This window comes from Elephas maximus, chromosome 4, assembly GCF_024166365.1.
Source record: "Elephas maximus indicus isolate mEleMax1 chromosome 4, mEleMax1 primary haplotype, whole genome shotgun sequence".
NCBI classification, from domain to species: Eukaryota; Metazoa; Chordata; class Mammalia; order Proboscidea; family Elephantidae; genus Elephas; species Elephas maximus.
Window position 1 is genome coordinate 148,837,281 of NC_064822.1, and position 19,576 is coordinate 148,856,856.

The following is a 19,576-nucleotide window of genomic DNA, read 5'->3' on the forward strand; positions in this document are numbered from 1 at the left end:
GGGTTCAATGCCTGGCTCTGCCACTTGCTAGCTGTCTGATCTACGGCAAGTTACTTAGCCTCTCGGTCGACATCTCAGTTTTCTTATCTGTAAAGCAGGGATAATAATGGTACCTATCTGGCATAACTGCTGTGAAGATTAAGTTAATATCTGTAATGTATATAAAGTCCTTAAAACAGTTCCTGGCACTAATGAGAGCTATTTAAGTGTGATGATGATAATTATCATTAATATTATTTTTACTATGGTATTATTTCCCTCCAGAAACTATGTTCTTAACCATATTTAAGAAAAATAGCAGTTACTATGTTTTTCAAAGCCTGACAAAAAGTAAGCCCTTCACATGCCAACCTTATGCAGTTTCTCACAGCACAGCACTAATTTCTTTACGTGCACTATAGCTTTTAACCCTCACAACAAGCCCAGGAAACAGATTTCATTATTCTCATTTTTAAAACAAGAGGACTGAAGTTTAGAAGATCAAAGTGACAATTTCATGACATGGTTTATGTTTTCTTTTCAAATCCCACTAAAATGAGAGGACTTAGAAAACACACACACACAAATCCACAGAAACAGCGTAAACAAATGAACGGTAGCCCCACAGGAGGACTGGGAGGTCGACTTTGGAAGATGGAAATTGAAGGATGAGTGTCTACTGTACAGGTTATTTATCTGTATGTTTTTAGCTCAAATCTGCCCTTTTCTTCTCTGCCTGTGATACTGCAGCTGGGTCCTCTCGAAGCTACATTTCCCAGAAATCCTTGCCAGCTGGCTTTCTGTTGGAGTCTGTCAATAGGAGTCACTTAAGGGAGATCCAGAAGTTGGGAATCATGGAGAAAGAATTTCCCTTCCTTCCTCTGCCCCCTCTGGTTCTGTAAGAGTCACTCCAGCAGTGGCAGTTGATTTGAAATTCTAGCTTCTTTCAGATCTCTCGGAATTGGATGCCTCATACCAGCAGTAACCACTCTCAAAACCATGAGCCGCAGTCCCATTGTACTTCTCTGACCTTCTAAGTTCTGGGAACCCTGCCTCTTGCCTTTTGTTCCACCAATCCTACAGGGGGTGGTAATTACATCCTCTTGTGTAACCAATTCTTTGTATTAAATTTCCTTTCTTTAAAATAACTTGTGTGGTTTCTCTTTCTCTAACTGGTCACTGAGTGGCACATGAACTGACTTACAGAGAAGAGAAAGCTGAAATCTAACTACTTAGATGTGCAAGTCGACAAGAAGCAAGGAAACTGAAGCCAGAGAACCTCTGAAAGTGTCAGGAATTGGGAATGCTGGGAATCTCCGAAGGTGAAGGAAGGGGAGGGCTGAAAATCGAATTGATTGAAAGCATGCGTAGAAAGTAGTTATACACCTCAGCTCCTTTCCCTTTTCCACACAGAAAGATGACCATTCCTCTCCTGATGCTTTAAGGGAACAAAGGGTCTATTCTTTGTAATGACTGAAGCAGAGCAGTTCAGAATCAGGGACACCTGAAATAGTAGTAGGAGGGGAGGGAAGCTGAGCAAAGACTGAAAATATGAGCATTAAGTGAAAATTTGCTTATAAACATGAAACCACTCATTCTTATCCCCTTCTAACCTCCAGAACATTGGTATCCAGGTTTATATGCAAAGTAGAGAGGGCATCGAAAGAAACAGCCATAGGTTCCGACATCTGGATTCCCTAAAAGCAACTAGCCGAAGATCCGGCAGTACAGTCAGTGATTGTGTTCAGCTGCTAACCAAAAGATTGGCAGTTGGAACACGCCAGCTGCTCCTTGGAAACTCTGTGGGGCAGCTCTACTCTGTCCTATAAGGTTGCTATGAGTCAGAATCGACTTGAGGGCAACGGGTTTTTGGTTTTGGTAACAACAACAACAAAGCCAGCTTGATGGCTAGTTACTCCTTGGTGAAGCTCACCAGGTTAAAAGGCCTGCCCCAATGTAGTGGACTCAGTCAGCCTCTTAGTGTCTCTCTTTTAAATATGAATGGTCATCCAAAGACCAATTGATATTTGAACAAGTGTTCTAATATAGGAGGCTAAAACAACAGAAAAAAAGAAGGAACTGGAAGGCAATGTAGTATGAAGAAGAAAACTTCACATAAACTCATATTACTGTATTTAGACAGGTAAGGAATATTATGCTATTTAAGGGAAGAAGATCATTTAGAGAACAAGAACATACTCTTGGAAATTAAGAATATGGTAACCCAAAGTAGTTGCCATCAAGTAGTTTCTAAGTCATGGTGACTCTGTGTGTCATACAGAAGGGTGCTCTATGGCGTTTTCAGTGGCTGATTTTTCAAAAGTGTAATCACCAGGCCTTCCTTCCAAGGTGAGAAATGCCTCAATCTTTTCATTAAGAGCTAAGTGTGTTAACCATTTTCGCCACACAAGGACTCCTGGTAGTCAGGGATAAAGAGATGACCTTAAAATCTTTATGAGAGAGTGCTAGAAGTAACATAAGGTCATTTACAAAGTATCAGGAATCAGAAATGAAAGGACTGGTGGTTTTTTATTAAGATCATTTCATTGTTATTTTATTAATACCAAATCATTTGGTTTAAAATTAAATTAAAAAAAATTAAGCAACTTTTTAAATACCACAAACCAAATTATTGCTATGGTCAGGTTATAATCCAGATCTGTTAACACAAATTTCCACGTTCTTCATACAATTACCACTATTAGAGAATGAATACAAATAAAAGAATGATCCAAGAAGAGCTTTTGGAAGCCAATTTTGGGCTTAGTTCTTAAGACGATATATTTGGATGGCTTGGCAAAAGGAGAAAAAAAGCATTTAGAGTTGATGAAGTGCTCACACACTGAGACAAATGCAGTAAACTCTGTCACTCCTGGGGAAAATTAAAAACAAAAGGGTTTATTGGCCATGGTGTCTACAGTGTGATCTAATGGCACTCCTTTCCCCTCAACCTCCCACTTTTTTCTAGTAAATATCCCATAAGTCTTCCAACTGTGGCTCCAAATGACCCCAACTAGACAAATTCTAATATCTCACTCTCTTGACTACAGTGATTGGTCCAAAGAATAGGCACATGGCACAAGAAAGACCAGTCGAGTTATTTCCTTCCTATTTTTGAAACCAGACCTGTGGACAAGAAGGCCGTTTGTTCTGAGGTCATGCAACTGTTACAATAAGAGCCTAAAGCTGCTAACAGCCATACTACCTACTGGGTGGGACAAAGTGACAAAGAGAAGGAGCAACGAGACTAGAGTTCCAATGGCATTTTGAAGGCTGAATTCTACTCTTGTCTATTGCCAGCTCATTTATGCCTTCCCAATAATTTAGTTATTTGAGAAAATAAGTACCTTTTTGGCTTAAATGAGTTGAGACGTGCTTCTGTCACTTAACTTCAGAGTACTGGCTAAAAACAGAGTACTGTTAGAAATAACACGGTGTGTTTGAAAATTTATAGGTACAGGGGAGAATGTTAGTTGATGGGTAGACTTTGATTATAAACTAGAGTTATTGTTATTAGTTGTAATAACTAATAGGGAGACAGCTCAGATTCTAAACTAGTTTGAAGTGGTGAAAATAGTATTTGACAGCACAAGATGAGCAAGAGGCTGGCAATGGGAAACAAGCTGAAATAGTGTTGCAAAAGTTCACTCACGATAAAGGACTGGGTTACTTTGTAAAAATGGAGAAGTTAAAAAAAATTAATAATTTAAAATTTCATTCCTTTTGATTATGATTGTTTCAAGCTACTAATATTTTAAGGCCAGATTTGACCTCTTTCCCAGAGTAGATGGAAAAAAGAAAAAAAAAAGCTTACTGAAAAAGATATTGGAGAAGAAATTGAAGTTGTCAACAATTTTATGCTACTTAATTCAACAATTGACATCCATGGAAGCAGTAGCCAAGAAATCAAATGACTTAACACATTGGGTTAATCTGTTGCAAAAGACCTCTTTTAAAGTTTTAAAAAATCAAAGACATCACTTTGATGACTCAGGCATGCCTGACCCAAGCTGCTATGAGAGCAAACTGAATTCCCATCACAGATGTTACCTTCAGCGGGCTACATGAGGAAATTATAAAAGCATGCCCCCAGAAAAAAAAAAAAATCAAGTATCCAACACAAAGACCCCACATCAAGTTACAACTGAAACCATCTCCTAAAACCTTTTCTTCCCCCTAACTACTTCTCTTTTCTCCTGCACCTGACTCTGGAGACTAGAAATGGCAGTCAAAGAGTGAGATAAGAAGTTTATCAGGAGAGGAAAAGAAAAAAAAAAAAAAAAACAGAAGTCAACTGTGCCTCTCTTCTCCAGCGTAGCTTTGGGTAGTTATATGCTGAGAAAGGAGAAAAGTTTTGAAATAGTTCCAACTAAAGCCGAACCTGACTCTATAAAAAATGACTCTATAGGACATAGTAAAACTGCCCCATAGTGTTTCCAAGGGGTGGCTGGAGGATTCAAACTGCCACACTTTTGGTTACCAGCCGAGCTACTAGCCACTGCACAACCAGGACTCCATTTAAAATAGTGTTCTATATATTTCTAATATAAAAAAAAAAAAAAACCTGGATTCTTTTTTTTTTTAAGTTTCCTAAAAACTGTGAAATCTATCCAACTTTATCTAAGAACATGGGGAAAAAATCTGCAGATAAAATCCAAATATAGAGGTGAAAAAGAGTACAGTTGCATTTTGCCTATGCTCGACCCAGTCCAAATCATTCAATAAATTGCTGTATGTATTATAAGCAGTCAAACAAGAATGCATTCCAGATGAGATGCAATTTTAATGACAAAAAGTAATTATGACAATAAAGTCAGCTTTATTTAGGATAGCCTCTGCCTTTACATTCACACTGTCAGATTTAATCACTCTCTCTAGCCCCCAGTGAAGTTTATTCTTCTGATAAAGCTCTTAACACAGTTTTCCTCAAGTTTATTTTTGACTGTCTAATCTCCTTTGGCTGTGAGCTCTGGGGAGTTGAACCATGTATTTTTTTGGATTCCTGGAGTGTTTAGAACATAGTGGACATTTGCACCTGGATATAGTCAAATACGTTACTGTACTTGGGAACCATTTGCTCCCTTGTGCAGAATAAAAATATTCCTTATACTTTTTATGGAATTAATTTGCTCACCAAATCATTTTACATAGACAATGTAAAGGTGAGATTAATTCCAATTTTGATCAATGGGATCCTAGATTTCACTTAAGTGAAATGAAAACTAATGTCATTTTATTATCGAATGGGAAGAGTCACAGCCCATACAAATCTAATAGAACAGTAGGAGTTGAAAACAACATAGTTCAGTAGTGGGCACAGTGGATCCTTAACTCTGACATCATGAAAGCATGCAATTCTTCTGAAAGATAACTTTCCCCTGAAATTTTATGCCATAAAAGAATGATTTCTTAATTGAATGTGTAATGTTACTATTAAGAAAGACACAGAAAGAAATGTTGTCAGACATCTGATAATTTTTGTAAATTTACATGAATTATACATTATCTTACTGTTTATGGTAACATAGGAGAGGAATAGAAGCCCTTTTCAATTTCATTGGAACAAAGTCTGTTAGCTCTTGTTCACATTCCTTCTGTGGTATGAAATCTATGAGTCATTTCACCTGCCTAATTGGGCCAATCCTTCATCAAATCTATTTTGGGCTTTCCTAATTCATGCCTTCCACACACTTCCTTCCCAAACTTGCTATTCACACAGCTGTCCATATCTCAGTTGACTGAGACTCCATCATTTTATAGTAACTCTGGGCAAAACCTAAGCATCATCCGTGACTCCTCTCTTTTATCATGCTTCACTTCGATTCTGTCAGGTAGTCCTGTTGGTTTTACCTTGAAAAATATATATGGAATCTGACCATTTTTCCTTGGTCAAACCACCATCACAAATAGTCAAAACTCTAATATCTCTGCTTCTACCTTGCCCCTTCACTTTTTTTTTTTTCTCCCATAGATGAACAAAGTGGTATTTCCATATGTGAGACAACACACTAAAGCTACGATATACCAGCTTTATCAGGACCTGCTCACTGTGCCAAATCTAAGATACACCACACCAAATCTTCATGGTTTTTTTATAGGTATCCCCAATTTCTGGATAACTAATACTAATTGTTCCATAGGGCCTTGGTGGTGCAGTGGTTAAATATTTGGCTGCTATTTTTTTTAATCAAAAGGTCGGCAGTTAGAATCCACCAGCCACTCCATACCATCACGTTAGCATGTGGAAAGTAGCTTTATAACAAAGGGAAGTGGGCAGTATACCACAGGTGAGCAGTCTTCCTGGCTCAAAAGCTGTGCCAAAAGAATTGGGAAACTTCCATGCACATTTTACTTTGTGTCATGGATGAGGAACTTAAACGGAATTGTTATATAACATGCCACCCCCCCCACCTCCCCACCACCTACCGCCCTACTCCCCCCCCCCCACTTCTAGAAACTGTTCTGGTGGATGTAAAGAACTCTTCCACACAGCCCCTCCACCTGGCACCTTTGCTTAGGGACAAAATGGGAGCCTACCTACAGCTGGTCTTCCCCTGGCCGGGAAGATTCACCTAGGTGGGTTGTAAGCTTAATGCTACATGTGTTACCCATGAGACCATGGCTGAGGAGAGGGAGGAAAATCCCTCTCCCAGGCATTTTATATCTCCAGCCTACGTGGCCCGTTAGAAGAAAGTTTTTTTCACCTGACCATCCTAGGGGGAGGTGCTTAGACACTTTGTGCCTTGCTCAGGAGTGTATCTCTTTAACCTTGCTGACATTTAGACAAAACCATTATGCTTCAGGGAGTGGGTGAGGTATGATGCTTTATTCCCAAAGCTTGAAGATACTAGCAGGGGAAGGACTGGGGAAGACCATAGCCACAGGGCTCATCCCAAAGACTGCCTCCTCACACCATACAATGGAGAATTATTCAGTGATACGAAGAAATGAGCTATCAAGCTATAACGAGCCCTGGTGGCACAGTGGTTAAGCACTCGGCTGCTAACCAAAAGATCAACAGTTCAAACCCATCAGCCATGCCATGGGAGAAGCATGTGGCCATCTGCTTCTGCAAAATTACAACCTTGGAAATCTTAGGGGGCAGGTCTATTCTATCCTATATGGTTGCTATGAGTCTAAATGTTCTCGATAGCAATGGGTTTGTTATGAAAAAACTGGGAGGAAACCTAAGTGTCTAAGTGAAAGAAGCCAATCTGAAAAAGTTATATACTGTATGATTATAATTATATGACATTCTACGTAAGACAATAATATACAGACAGTAAAAAGATCAGTGTTTGCAGGGGTTCAGGAAAGAAGAGGAACGATGAATAGGTGAAGCACAAGGCATTTTTAGGGCAGCGTGACTATGCTGTAGGATACTGTGATTGTGGACATATGGCATTATGAATTTATCAAGATCCATACAACTGTATAACACAAAATGTTACCCTTAATGTAAACTACGGACTTCAGTTAGTAATAACAAATCAGTTTCAGTTCATCAATTATAACAAATGTAAGATGTTAATAATAGAAGAAACTGTGTGCATAGGGAGAGGGGATATATATGTACTCTGTAGTTTCCTCACAATTTTTCTGTAAACCTAAAACTACTCTAAAAAATAAAGTCTACTAAAATAAAGAACAATGAAAAACCAGATGCATTTCATATAAAAAAAAAAAAAAAAGACGGTCATTAAAAAAAAATTTTTTTTCATTACTCACTCAAATATCTAGTAAGTAGTACAATTTTTAATAAACATATATATTTATAATATATAAGTCATAAAGTGGTTAATTCTACCCTAGGAGCACATACACAGTAGTACAGGCACCCGGAGAAAGGACAGATAAATACAGAGTTTTCTGTTTTCATTGTGCCATTGTGATGGAGAGAAGGGAAGAAATTACTCAAATTGGAGAAATCTCCCTACCTCACTGAGATTAAATCTCTATAAAAATTTATTACAATTTCATACAGCAATTAAAGATGTTCCAAAAACTTTTTTTTTCAAAACTATTGAACTTTGAAATGTGAGATGGTTAAATTTTTATAACAAGAAAAACCACAAGAACCTTGTTTTTACTGAACATTGTAATGCGGCTATTTCAGTAAATACATTCAAGTAAGGGACTAATTAAACAAATACCAAAAGGGCCACCCGTGTCAAAAGAATGTTAAATGCCCCTGAAATTAAGATAATTTATGTCTGTGATTAAATGTTCAAATAATTAGCCCATCCCTAAATTATAGGATGAAGAATATAAATTTATGTTACAGAAAGCAACATTTTACATTTAACAGCGTATAGCAGCATAATGATATATTTGCATTTTTTTAGAGACAGTAATTGTAGCAATACAACTTAGTTTGAAAAGATAGGATGTCTAACTTCACTGATAGCCTTAGATTCAGAATTTGTGGTTAATTCATTTGGCAATTTGTAGAAATGAATTCCTTAACATATATATTTCTAGACGGTGAAAAAAAACAGACCCTCCTAAAATATGATACCCTTCTCCCAGTAATGGCAAATATAACAAATACCTTAATTCAAAATATTTAGAAATTTTTCTCTTGGTCTATTTTCCCCTGTTCCCATGGTATATAGTCTTTTCCTTATGTGTGTGTATATATATATATATATTTTAACACTTTACTTCCAACCTTCACAAAATTCTCTGACTTTATAACCTGTATAATTTTCACCTGTTTTTTAAATTATTTGTATTCTGTTACATATCCATAGCCCTTTAGATTTAAAAGGATGAAAACTCTTATCCACATTGACATCATCTATAAAAATCTAGTGGTGTGCTGGTAAACTGGCTCACAAGAGGAAAAAAAAGAAAAAGTGCTGGTTTGTAGTGCTTGTTGATTTTTGCTTTATAGATACTTCCATAGTTTGCTGATTTAGAATTACAAACCAGCTAGAAAGATACTGGCATATTTAACAATCAACATTTACAAGGCTGTAGGAGCCAACTCAAGCCCAACTCACAGATCTCCAACTATCTCTAGCTAGAATACCTTTAGCGACCTGCTGAATAGCCCATTTATTAGAGCCCTGGTGGTGCCGTGGTTAAGAGCTTGGCTGCTAACCAAAAGGTCAGCATTTTGAATCCACCAGCTGCTCCTTGGGCACCCTGTGGGGCAGTTCTACTCTGCCATATGGGGTCGCTATGATCCAGAATTGACTCGACAGCAATGAGTTATGGGAGCCCGTTTATTGATGAACAGCTCAAGTTATAGAAAAATCTCCTTTATATGGACATAATATATTCTTCCCTGTAATCCACCCCTTTTTTTTAATCCGCCCCTAAATTGGCATTAATCATAATTCAAAAATTATACTGTGTAAATATAAACTGTTTTTCACTTACAGTTATCCACAGATTTGAAGATGGCTCTTATGAGTGTCTTTTTCCCAGGTTAAGCACAGCTCTTTTTTCCTACTCATATGCCATGGTTACCATATTTTTAACAACTGATTATATTTTGTGGCTGCACTATAATTAACTGTAAATGGGGTCCAGAAATTAGCACGTAGCTCCAGATGTGGTCTGGGCATAGTGAAGTGCCAGAAAATTACTACTTTGCTTAATATCCTGGCCACTATAATTTTGCTAATGCAGTTTGAGGATTCATTAGATCATTTTTGCTGCTACATCGCATAGTTGACTTGTAGAAAATTTTAAAGTGGACTTTATCCACCCAGGGGCTTTTTATCTAAAATGTCGTTAAGCCAGTTTTCTATCATCCTATATTTGTCCAACTAATTTCTGAACCTCAGTGTAGGAATTTACATTAATGCCTGGTATATACCATTCTATTAATTAGGACCTTCATTTCACAAAGTACAATTGAATCCATATTTTATCAACTTCTCCCATCTGTGGGTGTGTGACATTTTCAGATATAAAAGTATGCAGCCTCTCTTTTTATCCGAGGAAATAATGTGAAATGGTAAAGATGACAAGGATGAATGTAGAGCCTCCCGGTGGCAAGAGGCACGTGGAAAAAGCTCAAGCTTTAGATCTTTTCATTTTTCCTGGAATGTTCTTTTTTCTTTCTCAAGCACACATCATTCTGAAATGATGAGCTGTAGCCCAAAAGACAAGATCAATTATTTTACACCGTTTGCATGAACTCACTTACAGATATCTGCCCCTTTGTCTCCAAAAACACATTCTTTAATTAGATCAAAAGAAGATAACTCCACCTGCACAGTCCTACTTCTTTGTCCAAATCCTTCAGATTTCAACCTAAGACTTCAAAATGATTACACATATAATTCAGCTTCCTTCCTGAAGTATCATTTTTCTCATGAACCAGCAGCAGAAGAAAACAGATTCCTCCTTATCTCAAATGGGAACTTTCTGGAAGATAACACCCTTCCCACTTAGATATGAGGAATGTTTGTTTAACTGATTCTACAGGTTTTAAGGGAAAATGATCAGTGTTCACTATATCTCTTTCTCCTAGAAACAATGCTGCTTTCTCTGGGCTTATTTATACGTTCTATTTATTTTGCAGGAGCCCTGGTGATACAGTGGTTAAGCAGTTAAGTAAGATTTAATACAGTATTTCTGAAAAACATTGCTATTTCTTTATTGAAATAAAAACAACAAAGTTGTCTCCATCATTCCCAAATGAACTGGAAGATAGAAAAGACTTTTATCTTTCATTTTCATATTCTAATTCATTTGCCAACAACACCACTCTCCACTTCCATTATGCCTTGCTTCTTGTTTCTTGGTTTTATTGCATCCATTCGTGATGCTTTTTTCTACCCTTATTCTATCTATTCCATATCTTTCATACCAGGCCCAGATTCCACACAAAATTCTTCAGGAAGCCATTTCTTATTAATTATACTTGACCTTAGTCAGTCCTTTCTAGGCATTCTCTCAAGCACTAATATACTCAGCTGAAGCACATTAAATCAAATGTATTGATATGTTGTCGATGTAATAGTGTGCATTATTTTCTAATCCATGTGTCATGGCCTCACACTTGCATGGTAACCTCTTGCCGGGCTGTGGCTTTGTCAGTCTCGTATGTAACTCTCTGCTCAGATCTTTTCAATGACTATTGAGGGCCTTTGAGATAAAGCTAAAACTCTTTAGAACAGAATAAAGCTTCTAGCTGCTCCCCATATTCCAGCCCTTGATACACAACTTCTCATGCTCTAGGCTTCTGAGCTGCTCCAGAAATTTCCTGAAGCCAATGTGCTATTTCACACTAGTGTGCTTCTGATGCTTCCCGGAAGGACTGAATTGTTTGACCCTTCAGGAGAAATTTTTTTCATAAGTCTCAGGCTCACTCCAATTATCATTTCCTAGATGAAATCCATCTTGCACTCAATCTCTGGGCCACACTTAATCACTCAGCTGTCTTCATTGCATGGGATTTTGTATAGAGTGGTTGATAAGAACACAGGCTTTGGAGTCAGACAGACTTGGATGTGAGTCCCAGTCATACCACTTTAAAGCTTTGAGATTTCTGTGAAGTTATTTAGCATTCCTTTTTTTAAGCCTTAGTCTCTGAGTATGGTTTCCCCTGTACAGGGTAGTTTTAAGAATTAAATAAGTGATACAAGTAAGCCAAAACCAAACCAAACCCATTGCCATTGAGTCAATTCTGACTCATAGTGACCCTATAGGACAGAGAAGAACTGCCCCCCATAGAGTTTCCAATGAGTGCCTGGTGATTCAAACTGCCGACCTTTTGGTTAGCAGCCGTAGCTCTTAACCACTATGCAACCAGAGTTTCCTGAGTATATATAAAGTGCTTAACAACTAGACAGGCACAGAGTGAGCCCTCAAAAAAAGGGCAGCTTTTATTGGACTGTACCACCACCTGTCTGTCAGTTTGTTGTACTGTGATGGCTTGAGTGTTGCTCTGATCCTGGAAGCTTTACCACTGGTATCTCAAATACCAGTAGGGTTACCCATGGTGGACAGGCTTCAGAAGAGCTTCCTGACTAAGACAAACTAGGAAGAAAGACCTGATGATCTACTGCCAAAAATTAGCTAATGAAAACTGTATAAATTGTAACAGAATATTATTTTACATAGTGTTAAAATAGTCCACTAGGTTGGAAGGCACTCAAAATACACAGTGACCTCAGCAATAAACCCAAACATACCAACAATCGTGGAGATGGTACAGGACTGAGCAACATTTTGTTCTGTTGTACATGGATTGCCATGAGTGGAAACTGACTTGATGGCAAATAATAACAAAACCATTGGCTTGTTAGGTCCTTGAGATCAGGTCAACTTTGAAATCAAAAGTGTCATGCTTAATAGGTGCTCAGCGAATGTTTACTGAATGACTGAAGTGAATACCTCTATCAGAGAGAGGAAAGTATCCCTTTTGGGTGCAATTAAAGAGGAAGCAAGAATTGGACTGCATTAAATCTCTTTAAATTCAGTCATTGACTTGTTTTAGGCATAATTTATATACAACTCCCAGATTTTTATTAGCTTTCAGCAACCTGACTATATTTTATATACAGAAGAGTAGAGAAGTAACTGTTAAAAATAACAGTTCTTACTAAGACTATATGAGAGTCCTAATTAGAGCAAAGTCTTTCTCCAAGCATCCACTCTTCCATTAATGTTCAGTTACATTAAAAGGTTGTGATTACAATTTAAAAGGCCAAAATAAAAATTAGCACTATTGTTTAGAACCAAACATGGCAAGTTCATTGTCATGGTATTGTACCAGGGTCAAGTTAAAAATAATATTAAAAAAAAAAAAAGGAGTTCACTCTGGGGTAATGTCTACAAGTACATACACTCAATTACATTTTGTTTTGGAAGGTGAAAATACTAGAGTTTAGAAGTTCAGAAACAATCCCATTCAATTCTGCAGAAAATACTATATATCAGACGTTTTTATCTTTTCCTTATACATTGAATAGCCTTCTAATGGTTATTTCCAAAAGCTTTAGTTTTGATCCACTATACTGACTCCTTTGAAAATGTGTCCAATATAATCTACCTAAAACATGGTTCTCTTACCTCATCTCCACTCAGTGTTCTCTGTAACCCTGTTGATCAAACTCCTATATCCAAGTTGGCATATGATGCTCTTTACAATCAGGTCCTAGCCCCCATTTAGTCTTGCTTCCCTCAATATACTCTTCACTGAATAAAAATAATTAATGGTCTGACATTTTCCAATATGATTCATATTGTTTGTCCTCCAAGTTCACTTAGAATGCCTTTTACCCTCATCTCTGCCGCTTGAATTTTAGGCAAGCCTATGAAGCCTTTCTAGGCAGAGGTATTTACACTCATGTTTTTCCTCCCCATAGCATATAATTTGTATAATTATTATAATAATCTCCCAATTTGTAAATGAAAGACATTCCTGAAAATTGGCAGATGATTAAAAAAAAAAAAAAAGGAAAACTTAACATCAAACTGAAACTTCTCAAAAAAAAATGTTAGAAGGGTTGTAGGGGCAAAAACATCACAAAGTTTAGTAAAGCAAAAAGAAAGTTTTATTGGGCATATATTCAAAAAGACAAAAGTGGGAAGCGGACAGCTAATGTCTGCCCAAATCCAAGGAAATGTTACAGAATAAACAAGAATGGGAAAACAGACTAGCTTGCCGCTACAGCCATGTCTGCCTGAGGCCAGAGAATATTACAGAATAGGCAAGAATGGGAAAACGGACAAGCATGCTGTCGCAGCCATGTCTGTCTGAGTCCAAGAAAATATTACAGAGTCATCAGCATATATTAACACTACAAAATGGGTAAAACCATTGAAAACTTCACCTTTTCACAGATTGGCTAGAAATTGTGATCCTACATTTTGAATTGCCTTTCTTAAGTATCATTGGTACAGGTTGCAGTAACAACAGTCAGGGGGATCTTCATTGGTCCAACAAATTTCTATTCACCAAATGTCAATGGGAAAAAGATCGGAATGGAAAGCCTTTTGTGTTATGGCTTATGTGAAAAGTTCCCTCAAAGATATTTTTCTTCCCTAAAAGATGATTTCTAAGATTGTTTTACCTATTGTCTTTATACCTCAGGGTCCAGTTGATGCGTCCTTGTGAGTTCTTGTGAGCCCTTGTGAGCCCAGCTCCAGCTGGGTCACATTCTCTATGCTCCAGGACAGGAAACAATGGCTCCAATATTATTTCCTAAATCGGAAGAAAAAGAGAAAAAATACTAGTATTATTTTTTCTCATATCAAATTCATCTAAATGACACATAATATATTGAGAAAGGGGAAACTATGGATAATATTAGTCTATAACCATGAATTTATTCTCTTGCTACTCCATTATAGAATTTCTTACTCCAAAGTCTCTATCATGTTTAAAGATTTTTCAGATTTAGCAATTTCACAGATCTTACTGGCATTGCCATGTATTGTTCTGACTGTGTTTTCCCAATGGTGAAGCAAAAAGTTGATAGCAACAACAAATTCTCATTTGCTTTGTGTCTGATTAAGTCCCATTTTACCTTGTGAAGATAGCCTTTCAACATTTATCATTCAAAAAAACCGAAAACAAAACCAGTTTCCATGGAGTCGATTTCAAGTCAGAGGCTGTAAATCCATGTCAAACCAGTTCAGGGAAACTGAGATCATTCATCTCTAGACATTTCAGCTTCCCTTCCTGGTAAATTCAGACAACCAGCTGTTCCATGGGGTCCTTTCTCTCTCACCCATTTTCACCGAGGGCTAGATCAATGGATACTACCTCCTTCTCTGTTTCTTAAATCCAATAACCCTATGAAATGACTCATAAACTGCAGGGTGAGGACTATCTTTAATCTAGAAGGATACAAACACAAAAGGCAAAGTCCAGGAAGGGTCTCAGCACAAATCTTCCATGTCCCCCGGGGATGTCCTTATCCTCCCAAAAGCAAATGTTCCTTCTCTCCACTCAGGAAGCTCCACTGACCCTCCATCCTCCAAGGCCTTTTACCCACCTCACCAGGAGGTCGTGATAGATTACATTATGCTGCCCAGGCTTAATCAGCATGGGGCCCCCAGGTGGTTTCTCTTAGTCTGGTCAACTCTCATTCTTTGGCCTTAGGTGTTGTCCTGGGTCCTGCTCTAAGGAACAAGAATCAAAGATCAAATTGTATATACTGCAATGGGGTTCCATACCTTCTTCCTTTGAAATGAACGATTTTTTTTTTTAAATTTTGATTCCACTTAAAAGAAAAAAAAAAAAAAAAGAATTACTTGGAGGCAACTCTAAATTCACAGACTATGTGACCAAACAACTGAACAAGACGAGTTCAATGTTACCTGGGAAGGTCAACATTAGTCAGGAAATGATGTGGCATCTTGCTATAGCTTTCCTGATCCCTTTACTCACACTGGGTCCCTGAAAAATGCTGCTGCTCAACGTTCAAGATGCTAGTGGAGCCTCACATTTTCACATTAATCTGAAGTCACAATTTAAAAGGAATAAACCACATCATTGCATTGTTTCAAATAGCATACGGGGAGATTAATACATTAGGGGAAACCTGGTGGTGTAGTGGCTAAAAGTTTGGCCGCTAACCAAAAGGTTGGCAGTTCAAATCCACCAGCTGCTCCCTGGAAACCATATGGGGCAGTTCTAATCAGTCCTATATGGTTGCTACGAGTTAGAATCAACTTGACTCAAGGGTTAGGATATATTAGGATTATTACATACTATCTTGCATTCCAGATATAGGTATGCGTTTTATTCTCTCCTACTTGATTTGGAGCTCCTTTAGGTAAAATACCTGCCTTCGCCATTTCTCTCAGCACTGCCAGAACCTAGCACATTGCATTATTTCATCAGAGTAGGTGCACAAAAAAATATTTGCTGGATCAAATTGCGTTTGATTAATTCTAATGATGGGATAGTGTGAAGAGAGGGAAGCTAACTATTTTTTGTTTGTTTTGTGATTGCGCACTGTAACAGTCATTAAAGGCTCAGATATATTCATTTAGAAATATATATTCTAATCAGCATTAAGCTTCATTACAAAAATTCCTCTACCCAAATTGTACCCATCAGGAGCCTGGTTGTGCAGTGGTTAAGAGCCACAGTGAGCTGGGGCTGCTAACTAAAAATGACAGCAGTTGGAATCCTCCAGCTGCTCTTTGGAAACCCCATGAGGCAGTTCTACTCTGTCCTGTAAGGTCTCTATGAGTCAGAATCTACTTGACTGCAACAGTTGGGTTTTTGGGTAGTCAAAAATGGGTTGAGGAGGCGGAGCCAAGATGGCGGAATAGACAAACACTTCCGGCAAGCCCTCTTTACAATAAAGACCCCCCCCAAAAAGTGAAACCAGTATATTTTGACAAGCTGGGAGCCCTGAGCTTCAAAGGCAAGCTTAGAAAATGAACTGAGAGGCAGGGGGAGGAAGAGACCATTCAGAAGTGAAGAGGAGGTGCTGGACCTGAGTCGCGGGCAGCCCTCAGGCACCGTTTCTGGAGCTGCAGTGGCAGCAGGCTGGTACTAGCATTTGGCCACAGTTTCCTCAGGGAGAAGCAGTCAGCCACACAGCCTAGTCACACCTCCGGAACCTGAGAAGAACAGCGCTCTCGGCAAAAGCTAAGTACTTGGGTATATTTTACTGCGTACCCCCATCCCAAAGCCAACCTCAGCAACTGAATTCCCTCAGCCTGAGATAGGCCCTGTTGAGCACCTAGAGCTATCCTCCCGGCCTTGGGGAAGGAAAAAATTTGCAACTGGGGGAAAAGATAATTTGCTAGCTCCACTAACCAGGGGACCTCAGGACAGAAGCAGCTCCTGTCCAGGCAAAACTGTCCATGGACTTTGAGCACCTTTCCCTTCTGCATGGACCTGTGTGGGCCTATTTTGGGAGAATAGGCCCCTGTTCGCAAACTCTAACCATTTCAGCTAGGCAGTGGAGAGGTGGGTGTTTAACGTTTGACACTGCTTTGTCTATTAAACAAGGTCTTCACCTACCCACATCAGGGACCTAAGGACTAGTACCTCCACTCAAGTCACCCAGCCACCCATGACAGGGGTCCAAAGATAACTGGTATCTCCCAGTCCTTACAACCAAAAACTTTGGGTGCCCGTGGTCTGCCTGCAGAGCCCACCCACCAGCACACTCTAGGGAACAGAGATGCACTTTCCTCAGAGACACTTGGGGGTAGGTTCTCAGCTCCCTGCCTTGTTCAGAGCATGACCCCCTGCTTCAATCAGATACCGGTATATACGCCAATCACCCCTGCCCCCTAAGACAGTAGGACAGAGCCTGCACCACACACCTGATGATCAGCTACCTGGAAACCTGAGCTGAATTCATACAAGAAAACTGAATGGACTCCTAGACTGATATACCTGATAACAGCTCTAGCCAGCTGGGGACAGGAGGTCAGAGCTCTAAAGGTGAAAATAATCAAGCTAGCTCACTCAAGCAACCCACAGAGGTATAACGAATCAAAACAAAGCAAGAAGCTATGACACAGTAAGCAAGCAAAAACCAATAAAATAACTTATAGATGGCTCAGAGACAGCAGTCAATATCAAGTCACATAAAGAAACAGACCATGATCAACTCAACAGGCTCTCAAAACAATAATCCAGGGATCTTCCAGATGAAAGTGCATTCCTGGAATTACCAGAGCCAGAATACAAAAGTTTGATATACAGAACCCTTCAAGACATCAGGAAGGAAATGAGGCAATACCCAGAACAAGCCAAGGAACACACAAATAAAGCAAATGAAGAAATTAAAAGATTATTCAGGAACATAATGAAAAGTTTAATAAGCTGGAAAAAAAAATCCATAGACAGCAATCAGAAATTCAGAAGATTAACAATAAAATTACAGAAGTAGACAACTCAATAGAAAGTCAGAGTAGCAGAATTGAGCCAATGGAAGGTAGAATTTCTGAACTTGAAGATAAAACACTTGGAATTAACACATTTGAAGAAAAATCAGAAAAAAGAATTTAAAAAAAATGAAGAAAGCTTAAGAATCATGTGGGACTCTATCAAGAGAAATAACCTACGAGTGATTGAAGTACCAGAACAGGGAGGGATAACAGAAAATACAGAGAGAATGGTTGAAGATTTGTTGGCAGAAAACTTCCCTGATATCATGAAAGATGAGAAGATATCTATCCAAGAAGCACATCAAACTCCACATACAGTAAATCTTAAAAGAAAGTCACCAAGACATTTTATAATCAAACATGCCAAAGCCAAAGATAAAGAGAGAATTATAAGAGCAGCTAGGGATAAAAGAAAAGTCACGTACAAAGGGACAGCCAGTAAGAAAAAGCTCGGACTACTCAGCAGAACCATGCAGGCAAGAAGGCAATGGGAGAGGCAGGGCCAAGATGGCTGACTAGGTAGACTCTACCTCGGATCCCACTTGCAACAAAGACTTGGAAAAACAAGTGAATCGATCACATACATGACAATCTACGAACCCTGACAAACAAACACAGATTTAAAGAGTTGACTTGAGTGACAGAGACTGAGAATGAACAACCACGGGAAAGCAGCGACTGTTTTCGGAGCCTGGAGCCAGCGTCCCAGTCAGGAAACCTTGGCGCAGGGCTTTGGATTGGGCGCGGGGAGCTGAGCACGACATCCTGTGATGTCACAATCACGGGGCGCAGCCCTAACCCCCTGAACTGGCATCAGGGGAAGCCCAGCCAGTGCATGCAGGCAGCGCAGCGATGCGGCTAACAGGAGGAGAAGTCACTGGAAGGCAGCAACTACTTTTGCAGCTGGGAGTGCGGCGTCCCTGCTGGGGAAACTTGGCGCTGGGCTTTGGACCGGAAGCAGAGGAACTAACCACGGCTTCTGAGACAGTGCAAGCACGGGTCGCAGGCCTGACCCTCAGAGGCAATCCCTACCCAGCCAGCACACAAAGTCGACAATGCACCCCTCAGGAATCTCAGATAAAAGAGTCATCCCAACCAAGATAAGTAACATTGTCTATATTCCAGGGTGCTACTCTCTCCTATTTATCTGAACCCTCCCCTCCCCTTCCCAGGGGGCTTCATTAACATTGGAATTTCCTGAGCCAGAAAGTAAACTGCTCTGCGGTTTTTCTTTCTTTCATTTTGTTTTTGTCTTTTCCTAACCCATTCTCCTGGCCTGAGAGAGGCAACTACAAAAAACCCAGGGACAAAAATCCTTCCCTAATTGGACTAAAAACACAGAACCAGCTCCAGCCAAGCATCTGTGATCCACAGTTTCGGGCTTTCATCCCTACAGGGAACAAGGTGGCTATTATAATGCAAAGGCAATTCTGATAGAGATCTGACTGTAATTGTTTTAGGGGATTTACTGGAAAGACAAGTTTCCCAGGTCTGATATCTCTGCATATTCAACAAAGCCCTCACTGACCCACACCAGGGAACTGAGGGCAGAAGCTCCTCCCAGACCAGCTAGCCTCCTGCCTTAGGGGTCTAAGGAGGGTGACACCTACCAATCTGTAGAGGTACTTGCATTGGGGGCCTAAGGCATAGCTGCAGAGCCCACCCACCAAGGTACTTTAGGAATAGAGACACACCTGCCTTACTGACACTTGGGGGAAGCCTGTCAGCATCCTGCCCCCCTGGAGTGTGAACCCCAGCTGCTACT

The 19,576-nt window shown here is 39.4% G+C and overlaps 1 long non-coding RNA gene across 5 annotated transcripts in view; it reads right to left on the reverse strand.

Moving 5' to 3' along the window:
* Nucleotides 1-19,576, reverse strand: part of LOC126075847 (uncharacterized) — a 399,778-nt gene that overhangs the window by 186,733 nt on the left and 193,469 nt on the right. For 3 of the 5 annotated variants that reach the window (XR_007517297.1, XR_007517301.1, XR_007517298.1), the window contains exon 2: nt 14,019-14,149. This is a non-coding gene — a long non-coding RNA (uncharacterized LOC126075847). The remainder of the gene's footprint in view (nt 1-14,018; nt 14,150-19,576) is intronic. The other 2 variants (XR_007517300.1, XR_007517299.1) reach the window with 1 other exon arrangement.